This window comes from Diceros bicornis, chromosome 9 (assembly GCF_020826845.1).
Source record: "Diceros bicornis minor isolate mBicDic1 chromosome 9, mDicBic1.mat.cur, whole genome shotgun sequence".
NCBI classification, from domain to species: domain Eukaryota; kingdom Metazoa; phylum Chordata; class Mammalia; order Perissodactyla; family Rhinocerotidae; genus Diceros; species Diceros bicornis.
Genome location: NC_080748.1, coordinates 19310246 through 19321669, shown reverse-complemented (window position 1 = coordinate 19321669; position 11424 = coordinate 19310246). Strand labels below are relative to the sequence as shown.

At 43.2% G+C, this 11424-nt stretch overlaps 1 protein-coding gene across 3 annotated transcripts in view; it reads left to right on the top strand.

The window, feature by feature from the left end:
• The first annotated feature begins 841 nt into the window (after nt 1–841).
• SMAD9 (SMAD family member 9) overlaps nt 842–11424 on the top strand; it is a 70987-nt gene continuing 60404 nt past the window's right edge. For 2 of the 3 annotated variants that reach the window (XM_058548020.1, XM_058548018.1), the window contains exons 1-3: nt 842–937; nt 9421–9538; nt 10406–10606. The gene's annotated coding sequence lies outside the window, so the exon portion shown is untranslated. The remainder of the gene's footprint in view (nt 938–9420; nt 9539–10405; nt 10607–11424) is intronic. The other variant, XM_058548019.1, reaches the window with a different exon arrangement.

Genomic DNA, 11424 nt, shown 5'->3' with positions numbered 1-11424 from the left:
CGGTGACCTCAAAAGGCAGGCTACCTACTGGGCAGCCAGGCTGTGAGCAAGAAGGTTGTATATTAACGTTGCTCAGCGCCCATAACGTTGTATCTTTATTAGATTAGATAATATTATATATTATACGCTAGGCTGTGAAGCAAATAAATGCACGTAGGGATATGACAATTCACATAATTATATAACCTGTTTTAACCCCACTCACCACTCAGGGTGATTAGGTTTTCTTCTGCCTTTGCCAGTGGAAACCAGTTACTCTAGCGCTGTCGATGGGTGTCAGGATCCCTTTACTCTGAAAAGCTTATAAGGTACAAACAGCAGGAAACAGGAACCATCAGGGCTTAGAAACATGTCGGAAGGAGTGGCTCAGAGGGGTTTCCAAACCGATTTGCTGGTCCTGTATCTCCTGTTCTGGTCAGAACCCTCCTTCGGCCTGAGGCTCCAGGTGGAGATGAGGAGGCTCCAGGTGGAGATGAGAAGTCTCAAGGTGGCGGGGAGAGAGAGACGCGAGGTGACTCAGGCTGGCCGGAGCTTCCCCGTCGCGGCCCCCCGAGCGGGCTTGGTCGCGGACCGAGGCGAGCCTGCGGTCTCCAAGAAGACCGAGCGGGCCGCCCGGGCCGGGGGCCACCGCGTGGCGCGCGGCCGCGAGGCGCCCCCGCCGCAAGTTTCCGCGCACGTGGCCGCGGGCGGGCCGCGCTCCCCTCCCCGCGGGCTCCCGAGCGGCCCGGGCGCGCGGCGGCGGGCGGGGGCGGGCCCGCGAGCAGGGCTCCTGGCCGCTTTCCAGGTCGGCGCACTAATACGGGCGATGAGGCTTCGCGGCTCCAGTCTGACTGACGCCGGCTGGGGCCGCCGCCGCCGCCGCCGCTGCAGCCGCTGTCTCGGTCCCCGCCGCAGCCGCCGCCGGGCCCTGCAGCCGCTGGGCGCGCGCAGCCAGGCAGTGAGTGCGCGGCGCTCGGAGCGGGCGGCCCGGGACCCACCGCGGGGGCGGGGGGAGCCAGGCCTGGGGTGGGGGGAGGGATGCGTGGCATCGTGGGGACAGGTAAGAGGTGCCCTCTCCGGCGCGCGCTGGGCGAGTGCGTGCGTGTGTGGCTAAGTTTTTCTTCCGCAAGGGAAGTCTTGGAGGCTCTTGGGCGTGTGGCTTGGTTCTTTGTATTTTTCATACCTCTATTTCTTGGTAGAGCCTGTTTGGGGTGGGCTGGGTGGGCGAGAAGGCGGAGGGGACAGCTGCGGGGAGTTGGCCGCGTGCCCTCCTCACGGCCGCACCCGCCCGGGCTGCCGGCACCTGGGACCTGTCAGAGGATGCTTGTCCCGCGGCGGGGGCGCCGGCCGTGCGCGCTGTGGCCCGGGGCGTGGGCAGGGATGCGCGCTCGCTCTCCGCCCCGGGCTGGGCACCGCGCACCGACGACAGGCGCCGTGGAGACCCGGGCTGGGAGCTGAGTAACCATTTGCTGTGCCGGGGGAGGGCTGGGTGGGGGGACAGTGGAGAAATGGGGGTGGGGGGTAGTAATTGTGACTCAGCTGGCCTCCCTGGCCTCCTATCTCATAGGCTTTTTACTCTGCTTACCTTTGAGGCACGCGAAGTGAGCAAAAAAAAAAAGTTAGGAAGGTTATTCAAGTGTCTCTGGGCTAGCCCTTGGATTGTGTTGGGAGCTGGGATGTTTGTCTTTTCCTTCGCCTGCCGTTCGGTGCCAGCTCTCCGCAGAGGGGAGGGGGGCGAGGTGGGGAACAGATACAGGAGACTAACTGACGCCAGCATTGTGATCGGAAGGAGGAGCGCGGGGGAAACATTTTTATGGATGGCTAATCGCTGACAAGTCTTCCCGTTACTATTCCTTCCTCCTCCCACCCTTGACAGTGGAAATTTGAAATGATAGTTTAGAAATAACTCCGTTGACTTGTTTCTGGGCTGGAACTGGTACTTCTGAGAAATAACCTACAACTGATGGAAATCTAGTTTTGGAATAAAATTGCATGTAAACACTCACAGTCGGATGCACACCCACAGGACACTGTGGATTGCTTTTAATGGATCCAGTTTACCGGTACCTGTTCCATGGCTTGCCAGATTTCTCGGGTGATCTTTTGAAAGTGTAGTTTAGCAGGAATAATAGAGGATAACTGTAAAGTCATAAGGCATTTAATAATGTTACCTCCTTGGCCGTAACTAAGCGGAGTATTTGGGGCATCGTTCTGGGTGTGTGAAATGTTAATATTCCAGGCATATCATCTGCTTTAGGAGTCTTGTCGGTGTGAGGGAGTGCCATTGGAAGCTTACCTGTTAAAAATAGCGATCTATATTTAAAAAGGAAGTAAAAGAAAAACCCAAACACATTCTCCTAACTCCAAATGGACAGTTCATTAAGTGAGTTTCTGTATGCTTGTAGGAAACCATGAAGAAGATTTTGGACCAATTTCAAGTTTGTTGTTATCCAAGAAGGACACTGCAGATAAGAAAATGATGTAATAGTTTATAAATAAGGAGCATTTTAAATATGACAGAAGTTTCAAATAATATATCAGAAAAATAACCTTTAGTGATGATAATTGCCTTCATTGATGGCAAGACAACTGTCTTTAGCAGACAGCCTTCAGCCTCTTAATCTCTTCTGACACAAGCAACTCCCATTTTTATGCTTGACTGGCTATCTTTGTCAGAGTTGTTTTATGCTTCAGCTCTGTGGTTTCAAGCTATGTTTAAGAGAATGTCAACATATTCTTAATCTGAGCAAACTCATTTTTATCAGTACAGTGTTTACTGAAAATCAAAGATATAAACAAATTTTAGGTTAAACCACTAAGTACTTTACAATTCTCACGTCTTTGTCATCAATCTTTTAAACTCAGTATGAGCTCTTTGACTTTTCTCTTTTTAAAATCTTTTCTATCCCAAGTTAATGAGCAATCAAAAAATATTCACAGATGTCAACCACTGCATCTCTGATCGCCCAAGACATGGAAACATGGAATGAGAAAGAAGAGTTTTCGTTTTCTTTTTTTTGCCTAGTGAAACATTGGCAAGGATATCTATAAGTAATAAGCAACTGGTAAATTTGTTTATCCTTTCTGATTGCATGGTCAGTTGGAGGAGAAAAAAAATCTGTTAAGAAATTATTTCGTAGTGATTAAAATATTCAATTTCAGTTTTACAAATAGTTTAATTCTGATTAATGAGAGTGCAATTTCCCTTGCCAAATTGGAGAGATGGTGTTTAATAAGTAGTCACTATAGCACTTAGGCAACTAACTAGTTTATATCTGACATTCTTTCTGCAATAAATAAAACAGCAGTTTCATCATATTCTGCTTTAATGTGTCAGAAATAATACTTATCCACAGAATATATTCTGATTTAAGGGAAGGTAAAGGTTATGGAAAATAAAGTTTTTTTTTAACATGCAGAACATAGTACATTAAATTTTAAAGCTCTAACGAAGCTTAGTGCAGATTTTCTGTGTATTGCTTCTAACATTTAGAGAGGAATTCAGAAACAGGGAAGTGTCCAGAATAAAACAGTAATTGCAGCAGTACATTGAAAGCATGAATCTCTTCAAATAGTTGTAATTCTAGGCTGTTGGATTTATATTTCCTTGGTTACAGTTGCCAGTGAGTTGAAAAGTTATTCTAAAGGGGAAAAAAAGCCAACAGTAAATTCATAAGTAGTTATAACAGTATGAGCGCTTTAGTAATTTTTTTTGTTAACCTAGTGAATGTCCATGTCATGAGTAGGGATATAACAAAAAATAAATACCCCTGGGCAGTAAACTAACCTTTTAAAATAAGTATTCCTATAAATTATGTCTCTTAAGAAATATGTGCTAACTAAAGTTGTTAAGATTTCAAGATAATTGTTAGCATTGGAAGCCATCATACCCCTGAAAGCTGGATGTTAATCTTGCTGGTGGACTGCATCCTGACACGTCCACCCCAAGCTGTCCTGAACACCACATACTGCTCTCCTTTGGTATCAGCTCAGGCTGACCCCGGACCGTTTTTCCAGTCTTATCTTCCTACTTCTGCCGTATTTTATGCTGCAATTAAAATAATGAATTATAACTTCCCATGCATACCCTGGCTTTCCCCTGCTCTGCAGCTTTACTCATGCTAAGGCCTAGAATGCCTTGCCTTGCTTCCCCACCTCTCACCAGGTCCTCAGACTTGTCAGCGTCTTCCTCATCTTTTGTGGCCCTGTCCAGGTGCTGCCTTCACAGAACTTTCTCTGATGATTCTGGCCGCAGGTGTGTCCTCCTTTGAGCTCCTATGGCTCTTTGCATTTTCTACTCTTGCCGCATCTTGTCTTGCATTAAGTTACTCATATGCTAATTTATTTCTTTCCCTCAGTCAGTCCTTTCAAGATCTGTGAAGGAACGGACCATGTGTTGTCTATCTCTTTCATTCCCTTAATGCCGATCACAGTGCCCTGCATAATGCTCAGTCAATAAATATTAATTAAATGATACATCTTTCACTGAACCCCTGATCTCTTCTGAAATAAAATCTGAAAAAGATTTTCCCCCATACAATAGGTCTTAACGGTCCATCTTTCAAGAAGCCAATGTTGAACTTGAGCTGAGGACTTGTTAAGAGGCTGTGGAGAGCTAGCCCTGAAACCCCTCCAGTCCTGTTGAGCCTCCTTCTCCTGAATATTGTGGCTGAGCATTACAGTCCTGAAAGCTTATATGATACTCTTATTGCATTAGCAATTTTCCATATCAGATTCACTAAATACACAATGGAAACCATTTAGCAAAAAACAGATTTTTATGTGATATGGCTACCACAATGAAACTCTAATGTGATTCCACAGAAAATTGCTAACACGATATGCTGACCCCCTTACCCCCCACCAGTAGCCACATAAAAATTGATACTGTTTTTAGTGTATGTGTTTCAAACTATGCTCACAAATGAAAAAGCAGGCTGCTACTGAGATGAGCTTCTGTTTTGATCAGACTGGATGTAGGAAGGGTCTTATTATCAGCCTTGTCAGAGAGCTGAATCTCCCTTCTGTTCCTTGCTCATTGTATTACCAAGCGATACTAAATCACATCTTAGAATGCATCATATTCTGCTAAGTGATTCAGAATTAATAGAGTTAATATAATGTAAAAAATGTAATTTGTGTATAAATATAATGCCTGTATAATATATTTGATGATACAGTTTTAATTGGGAAGCCTAATCAACTCAAAATCAATTTTCTAAGAATCAAAGAGACTCTGACATAAAATTGAAATTGAAAACTTAAAATGAAATGCATAAATATTAAGAAAAAAATTATAAATGTGTGTACACAGCTGTGTCACTTTAGAAGTCATAAATACTGAAAAGATTTTGGTTCTTTTCCTTCATTCCCTAATGCCTGCTTAATTCAAAGACAAAAATTTAACCCATAAAATAAATGTAAAGGAGTCCTACAAAGTTCTGATTTTCCTATAAAGGCAGTTTTGATTTTCTTTTTAGGGGGGAAATACTAAATATCAAAATCTTTCTCTCTCTTGATATACTGATTAACTGATATCACTGGTCGGGATTATTTTTATATATGAATTTCCCCTTGGGGAAATTTAATATTTAATGTCTGATCACTTCCTTTCCCCCTTTTGCAAATTTAACTTTGAGGGACCATAAATTGGAAACTTGTATTCTTCAGTCTTGAGATGGGTTTAGGCTTTGGTAGTGAAACGCAGTCTTTGGTTTACAAACACTGGGATTACAAGGGATGACTGTTCATTCCAGAACTCCAGTTCTCAGTTTTCTACCACTGGACACATCATCTGGAAAGTGCACATGTGCTCTTGGGGCCACCCAGGTGTGTTGATGACATTGGGGATTGGTTCTGAAACAACTTACAGACGGTTTGGAAGCAGTGGAAATGTGAACACTCGGTGAGGTAGCAGCAGCTTGAACTCGGGATCCAGAGAGCACATCTCTAGGTATTGCGGGCCGTGTGCCTTCACAAACGCTGCTTTAACCCGTGGAATATCTTCTCCCACGTAGCCTATTATTTTTCACTTTCAGTCTGTTAAACTCCTTGGAAGCTGATCAAATGTAAATTTGCTTTAGTTAGTGTGTGTGTATCGGTATGTTTCGATTTGTTTTTACAAAATGCAATAATTGTGAAATGGGTAAGGTACGAGATAAACCTGGAGCTGTAGATTGGGGCAGTTTATCAAAGGCCTTGAAGGATTTTGTCTTAAGTACTTGTGGGCTGTGGAAGGTTTAGAGCAGAGTCGCAAATATTTTTAAAGGAAAGTTTGATGGATGGTAGAGTTCAACTGAAGTGCTAGGAGTTACTTTCTGAATTCTGGTATCTAAATTTAACTGACTTGGTAGTAACACATTTCAGAAAATAACTCAGAGAAGGATTCACAGATTCCATCAGAGTTTTCCATCTCATGGTAGAATATTTGACTTCTTCTGTTATTCACACTTCATTATAAATCCATTAATTCATCTTGCTTTTTACTTTGCTAAGAATCACGCATGAGAGAATTGGAGTTTGGTTGGAGGAGGAAGGAGAAAGAGTAGGTGATTTAAAAGTTTGTGCATTAGGGCAGTTGTGTGAAGATTTGAGGTACCTAAGCTTGGGCGGGGGTCGCTGCAGAAAGCAAGCTGGCAGATGCTCAAGGTCGACATCACAACTGTTTGGGCTGGTGTTAGCAGTATTAGAGACCACCTGTGTTAGGAGTTAAGAGGGTCTTAGTGGGCTCACTGGGGAAGATATCAGCACTTGGAACATTGTTTCTATGGGAAAATGAATTCCAATTTCGAAACGACAACACAGAAATGAGCACAATTTGTTCATACAGTGGGACCGCCAGTGATTAATGAGTGATTATTATTAATGATATGAGTGGTTATTAGAAGCCAATGAATGTGGAAGATGTGAAAATGTGTTCAACTAAAAAGATTTTAGGTCTCGTCGTTTTCTTTCACTTGTTGAGGCATTTTTGTCATTCTTTCCCTGTTTTCTAGTGGTAGTAGAATTTAATTTTTAGGAACAGAAGTTGGGTCAGATGTTTGTCAAAGACAAACCTTTGTGTACAGAAATGCTTCCCATAGGGCTTATTGGTTAATTATGTGTTTACACAAAGCGGTCATTAGGTGTTGGCTCTGTGTGCAAACAATGGCAAGCTGGTGCTTAGGTTATTTCAAAGGAGTGGCACCTGTTTTCTATTGTTATTGATCTAAATTTATTGCAAATACACATTTTTAATTTTTTTCAAAATATTGTGTTGATTATGTTTTGGGGTTTTAAAATGTTGTGATTTTCTGGCTATAGTAGTTGCTCTATAAAGTAGGACTTATAAATTTGGGGGGCTTATATAGGTTTTTCATTCAACCAATGTTTACTCTGTGCCTATTGTATCTACACTATATATGAGGCCCAAAACCAGGCCCTTGGGACCACATAACAAAATAAAATAACAGAACAAAATAAAATCCTGATCTCTAGAATTTCATAGCCTAATTAGAGAGAGAAAGATCAGGAAAGCAAATATCAAAATGTTTACCCAGTAGTAAGATTCCTTATGCAAAAAAATTGTCATCCATTTGAATTTCTCTATATTTTTCCTAGTTAGAATTCCATTTTTACTGTGTATGAATTTTGAGTCACTCTTGACAAGGATACAGGTTTCTCCCGCTATCTGAAAGCAGAGCATTCGTATGAAACCTTCTGTAAGCAGAAATGGTGTAAAGCGGAAACAGTTGATAAAAGCAAAAATCCTTTTCGGATTTCTTTTGGTTAGTGAAAACAGGTGCTAATGTAGGACTTTCATAAAAGCGAAGTGGCATAAAGGGAACTTTCGAAAAGCAGGGGATACCTGTAGTTAGAATGGTCCCATTTGGGGATCGGGACTGTAAATAGCAATGAAACAGAAGGCATAATGGGAAGAGACCTTCTTGCAGTAAGTCCTTGTGAGAACTTAAGGATGCTGCAGATAACCCTGGGCCTGAAATTGCACTACCTTATCTGACAGGAGGAAGAGCCGTTACTTCTCTGATTTTTCCCCTTATCCTCTACTGTTGGAAGAGTAAGTTTGCATGGTCCCTCCCACAGGAAACCTCCCCTGACCCTTTTAATAGCAGTTATAATAATGCACCTATCACCTGTCTGGTAATAACATGTTTAGATTTGTGTCTCCCTCTGTGGACTGTAATATCGTAGCGAGAAGAGATCGTGTCTTGTCTTGAAATAACCCAGCACCTAGCAGAGTGATATTTGATCAATTTACTTTCTTCCTTCAACCACCCTCCTTTCTCTTCTCTAAGATAGGTGGGTATTTTGTACGGTAAGGTGAAAGGAAGAATAAGGCATTTGGATTTTAATCTGTAGGCAAAAAAGAACTATTAAATTTTAACCTGTGATCAAAAGAGAAATATTCACGAGTTTGAACAGGAGAATCACGTAATCGAAGGGGTATTTGAAGGAGGGTGAAGACAAATTGAAGTGGCGTGGTGCTGCTAAAGGACCACATGGACACCTGGCGTAGCTGGGGAGATGGTGGCTGACACACCGGCTCCCTGCTTCTTGGATGTCTCTGACAATTAAAAATCTGAGCTTCTCCAAACAGCAATCCAGAACACAGTTTGTTAGTGATTCTTCTCCATTAGTTTGTAATCCCCACCCCTCAGGCAGCCTTTGGCCGGGAAACTCAACCTCCCACAACACACACACATCAATAAAACCTTAAAAATTGCCCACATGCCATTTTAAAAAGCATTTAAAATGTTATTTATAGCCATTTAACACTTTACAGGTATTCCAGTATAGGTTGGTGTTCTGTATAACATCGCCTTAAGTAGACAGACTATTGAATGCACAGGAAGGAGGGAGTGCATTATAGGATTCTGCGTTTCAGAGGAATTAATTGTAACACATCAGCAAAGCCATGGGCTTTAGGTCAGAAGTTAGACTAATTACCTAAGGCTTAATAATACAGTAGTTAATGTTATTGATAAAACGGGATTTTACGTTCATTCATGCAGCATATCTTGTGTGCCAGACCTGGTGTTAGGTAGAACAGACCACTCTGTGGCATGGCCTGTGGCCTTTGGAAGGAGCTCAGCAGCTCTGGGGAAAACAAGTAACAAATATTAGTCAAGTGTCATCCGTGCTATTGTGAAGGTGTATGCTGGGTGCTGTGAAAGTCCAGAGGAGCTGACTGATGCTGCTGCCTGGGAGCCACAGGGAAGGTTCAAGGAGGTTGGCTTCCAGCTCTGTCCTGAAGGAGGAGCAGAGTGTACCTGCACACAGGGCTTCTAGGAAGAGGGGAGGGATTGAAGGGCAAAGAGAGAAGAATTGATGAGGCTGGGAATGTAACTAGGGGAGGCTGCATTGTGAAGAGCCTGGTTTGAAATTGATGTTAAAAGCATCAAATCATACTCACCCGTGATATTTACTTTTTTTCCCATATAGAATATAATTACATACTCATAGAAATTTGGAGAAAAACATTTAAAAGCACAGAGAAAGTACTTTTAATGCCAACGCCTGGAAATAGTGCTGCCCCTTTTGGCTGCAGTCTCTCAGCAAGGTGTGTTACTTAGGAGTGTGACAGGGTCAGCTCTGGGGTCAGGATGACATTGCATGAGGGGCCTAAGGAGGAGGGTGCTTTCTGGGGAGTGGGCTGATGAGGGGAGGCACAGTAGGATACAACTGCCCAGAGTGAAACAGACTCACTGGGAACATCCGGTATGGGACATAGCTAAGAAATATATGGCAGGGCCCGTCCTCAGGATTCGGTGACCTATTGAATGTGGGGTTAAGGAAGAGGAAGGAATAGAATTTCCATCAGATTGTTCTGAGTCAAGAGTGGCTCCATGGTTTCCAGCTTGGGCAAGTGGGTAGAGAGTGGTGCTGCCAGCAAGTAGAGAGTGCCGGAAGAAAAACGGTGTTCCAAGAAAGCTGATAGGTTCCATTTCTTTCTCTATTTTTTTAATTAATAAACTGTTTTTTAGAGCAGTTTTAGGTTCACAGCAAAAATTGATCGAAAAGTACAGAGAGTGCCCATATTCCCCCTAACCCCACATACTGCACAGCCTTCCCTACTATGAACATCCTCGCCAGAGTGGTTCATTTGTTACAATCGATGAACCTACATTGACACGTTATCACCCGGAAGTTGTCCGTAGTTTACATTAGGGTCCACTCTTGGTGTTGTACATTCTTTGAGTTTGTACAAATGTATAAGGTCATGTATCCACCATTGTAGTATCATACAGAATAGTTTCACTGCTCTAAAAATCCTCCGTGCTCCACCTGTTCAACCCTCCCTCTCCCCAACTCCTGGCATAGATTCCATTTCTACATTGGAATATATTGCATTTAAGGATCCTGGAGTGTGGAAGTCAGTAATGGTCAAATTTTAATTAAAAAAAAATTGTGTTTTTTTAACCAACAGGACCCTTTCATCAAGGAAGCCTCATTAAGTAAAGCCGAATGAAGAAAGGCTGCTCTGGTGGAAGGTGGCTATCTGCAGAGGGACGGAGTCTCGTGCTTTGCTTTCCCCCTAGTGTCCACCTCCCCACCGCTCTCTTGTTGCTGTGTCTGAGGCTCTCTGCCATCTCCAGAATTCTGAAGAACACCGTTTGGAGACTGCACGGTAAGCAGCTCAGAGGAAGGGCCAGTAGTTCTCGGATGCAGTGACGTCAAACTCTTGTGCTGTTTGAGACTTAGTGTCTGTTTTTTTGGTTTTGGCTTTTTTGTTTGTTTTGGTGCCTCTCCTTGGGGTCAAGATGCCAGCTTTGATTTTGCTTTGCTATCATTGCACCTGATGGTAGCTTCTTCTCTTCCCTCTCCCAGTTTGCTGCTCTAATTTACTGTGAACTTGGAAATCATAGAAACATGTTTGTTTAAACTGAGTCAAAAAGAGCTGCAAACAGGGCCTGCGTGATATTCTCTGTACAGACTTGGTGACTGCGTTTTGCCAGGTAGAACCCTTTCTTGCTTGTTGCTTGTTCTCAGTTATGTTTTGAACAAATGCAATTGCTAGGTAGTCAGATTTTGTGCAGTGAGCACTCCGTCTCTGTCAGGGTCCGTTTGTCTTCTCACTTTCTCTTTCTGTCTGATCCTGGAATTATAGAGAAAGTATATATTATGTAGCTCAGAAATTTCTGTCCTCTAACTCTACTGGGTGAATAATAGCAGTTAACACAGATTAGGAAGAAATGATGTCATAATTTTAATTCCTAATGAGATGCTAATATGTTGAGATACTGTTTTTTTCCTATGTGTGTGTGTGAGGAAAATTAGCCCTGAGCTAACATCTGATGCCAATCCTCCTCTTTTTGCTGAGGAAGACTGGCCCTGGGCTAACACCTGTGCCCATCTTCCTCTACTTTATATGTGGGATGCCACCACAGCATGGTTTGACAAGCAGTGCGTAAGTCCGCACCCAGGATCCTAACCTGTGAACCCCGG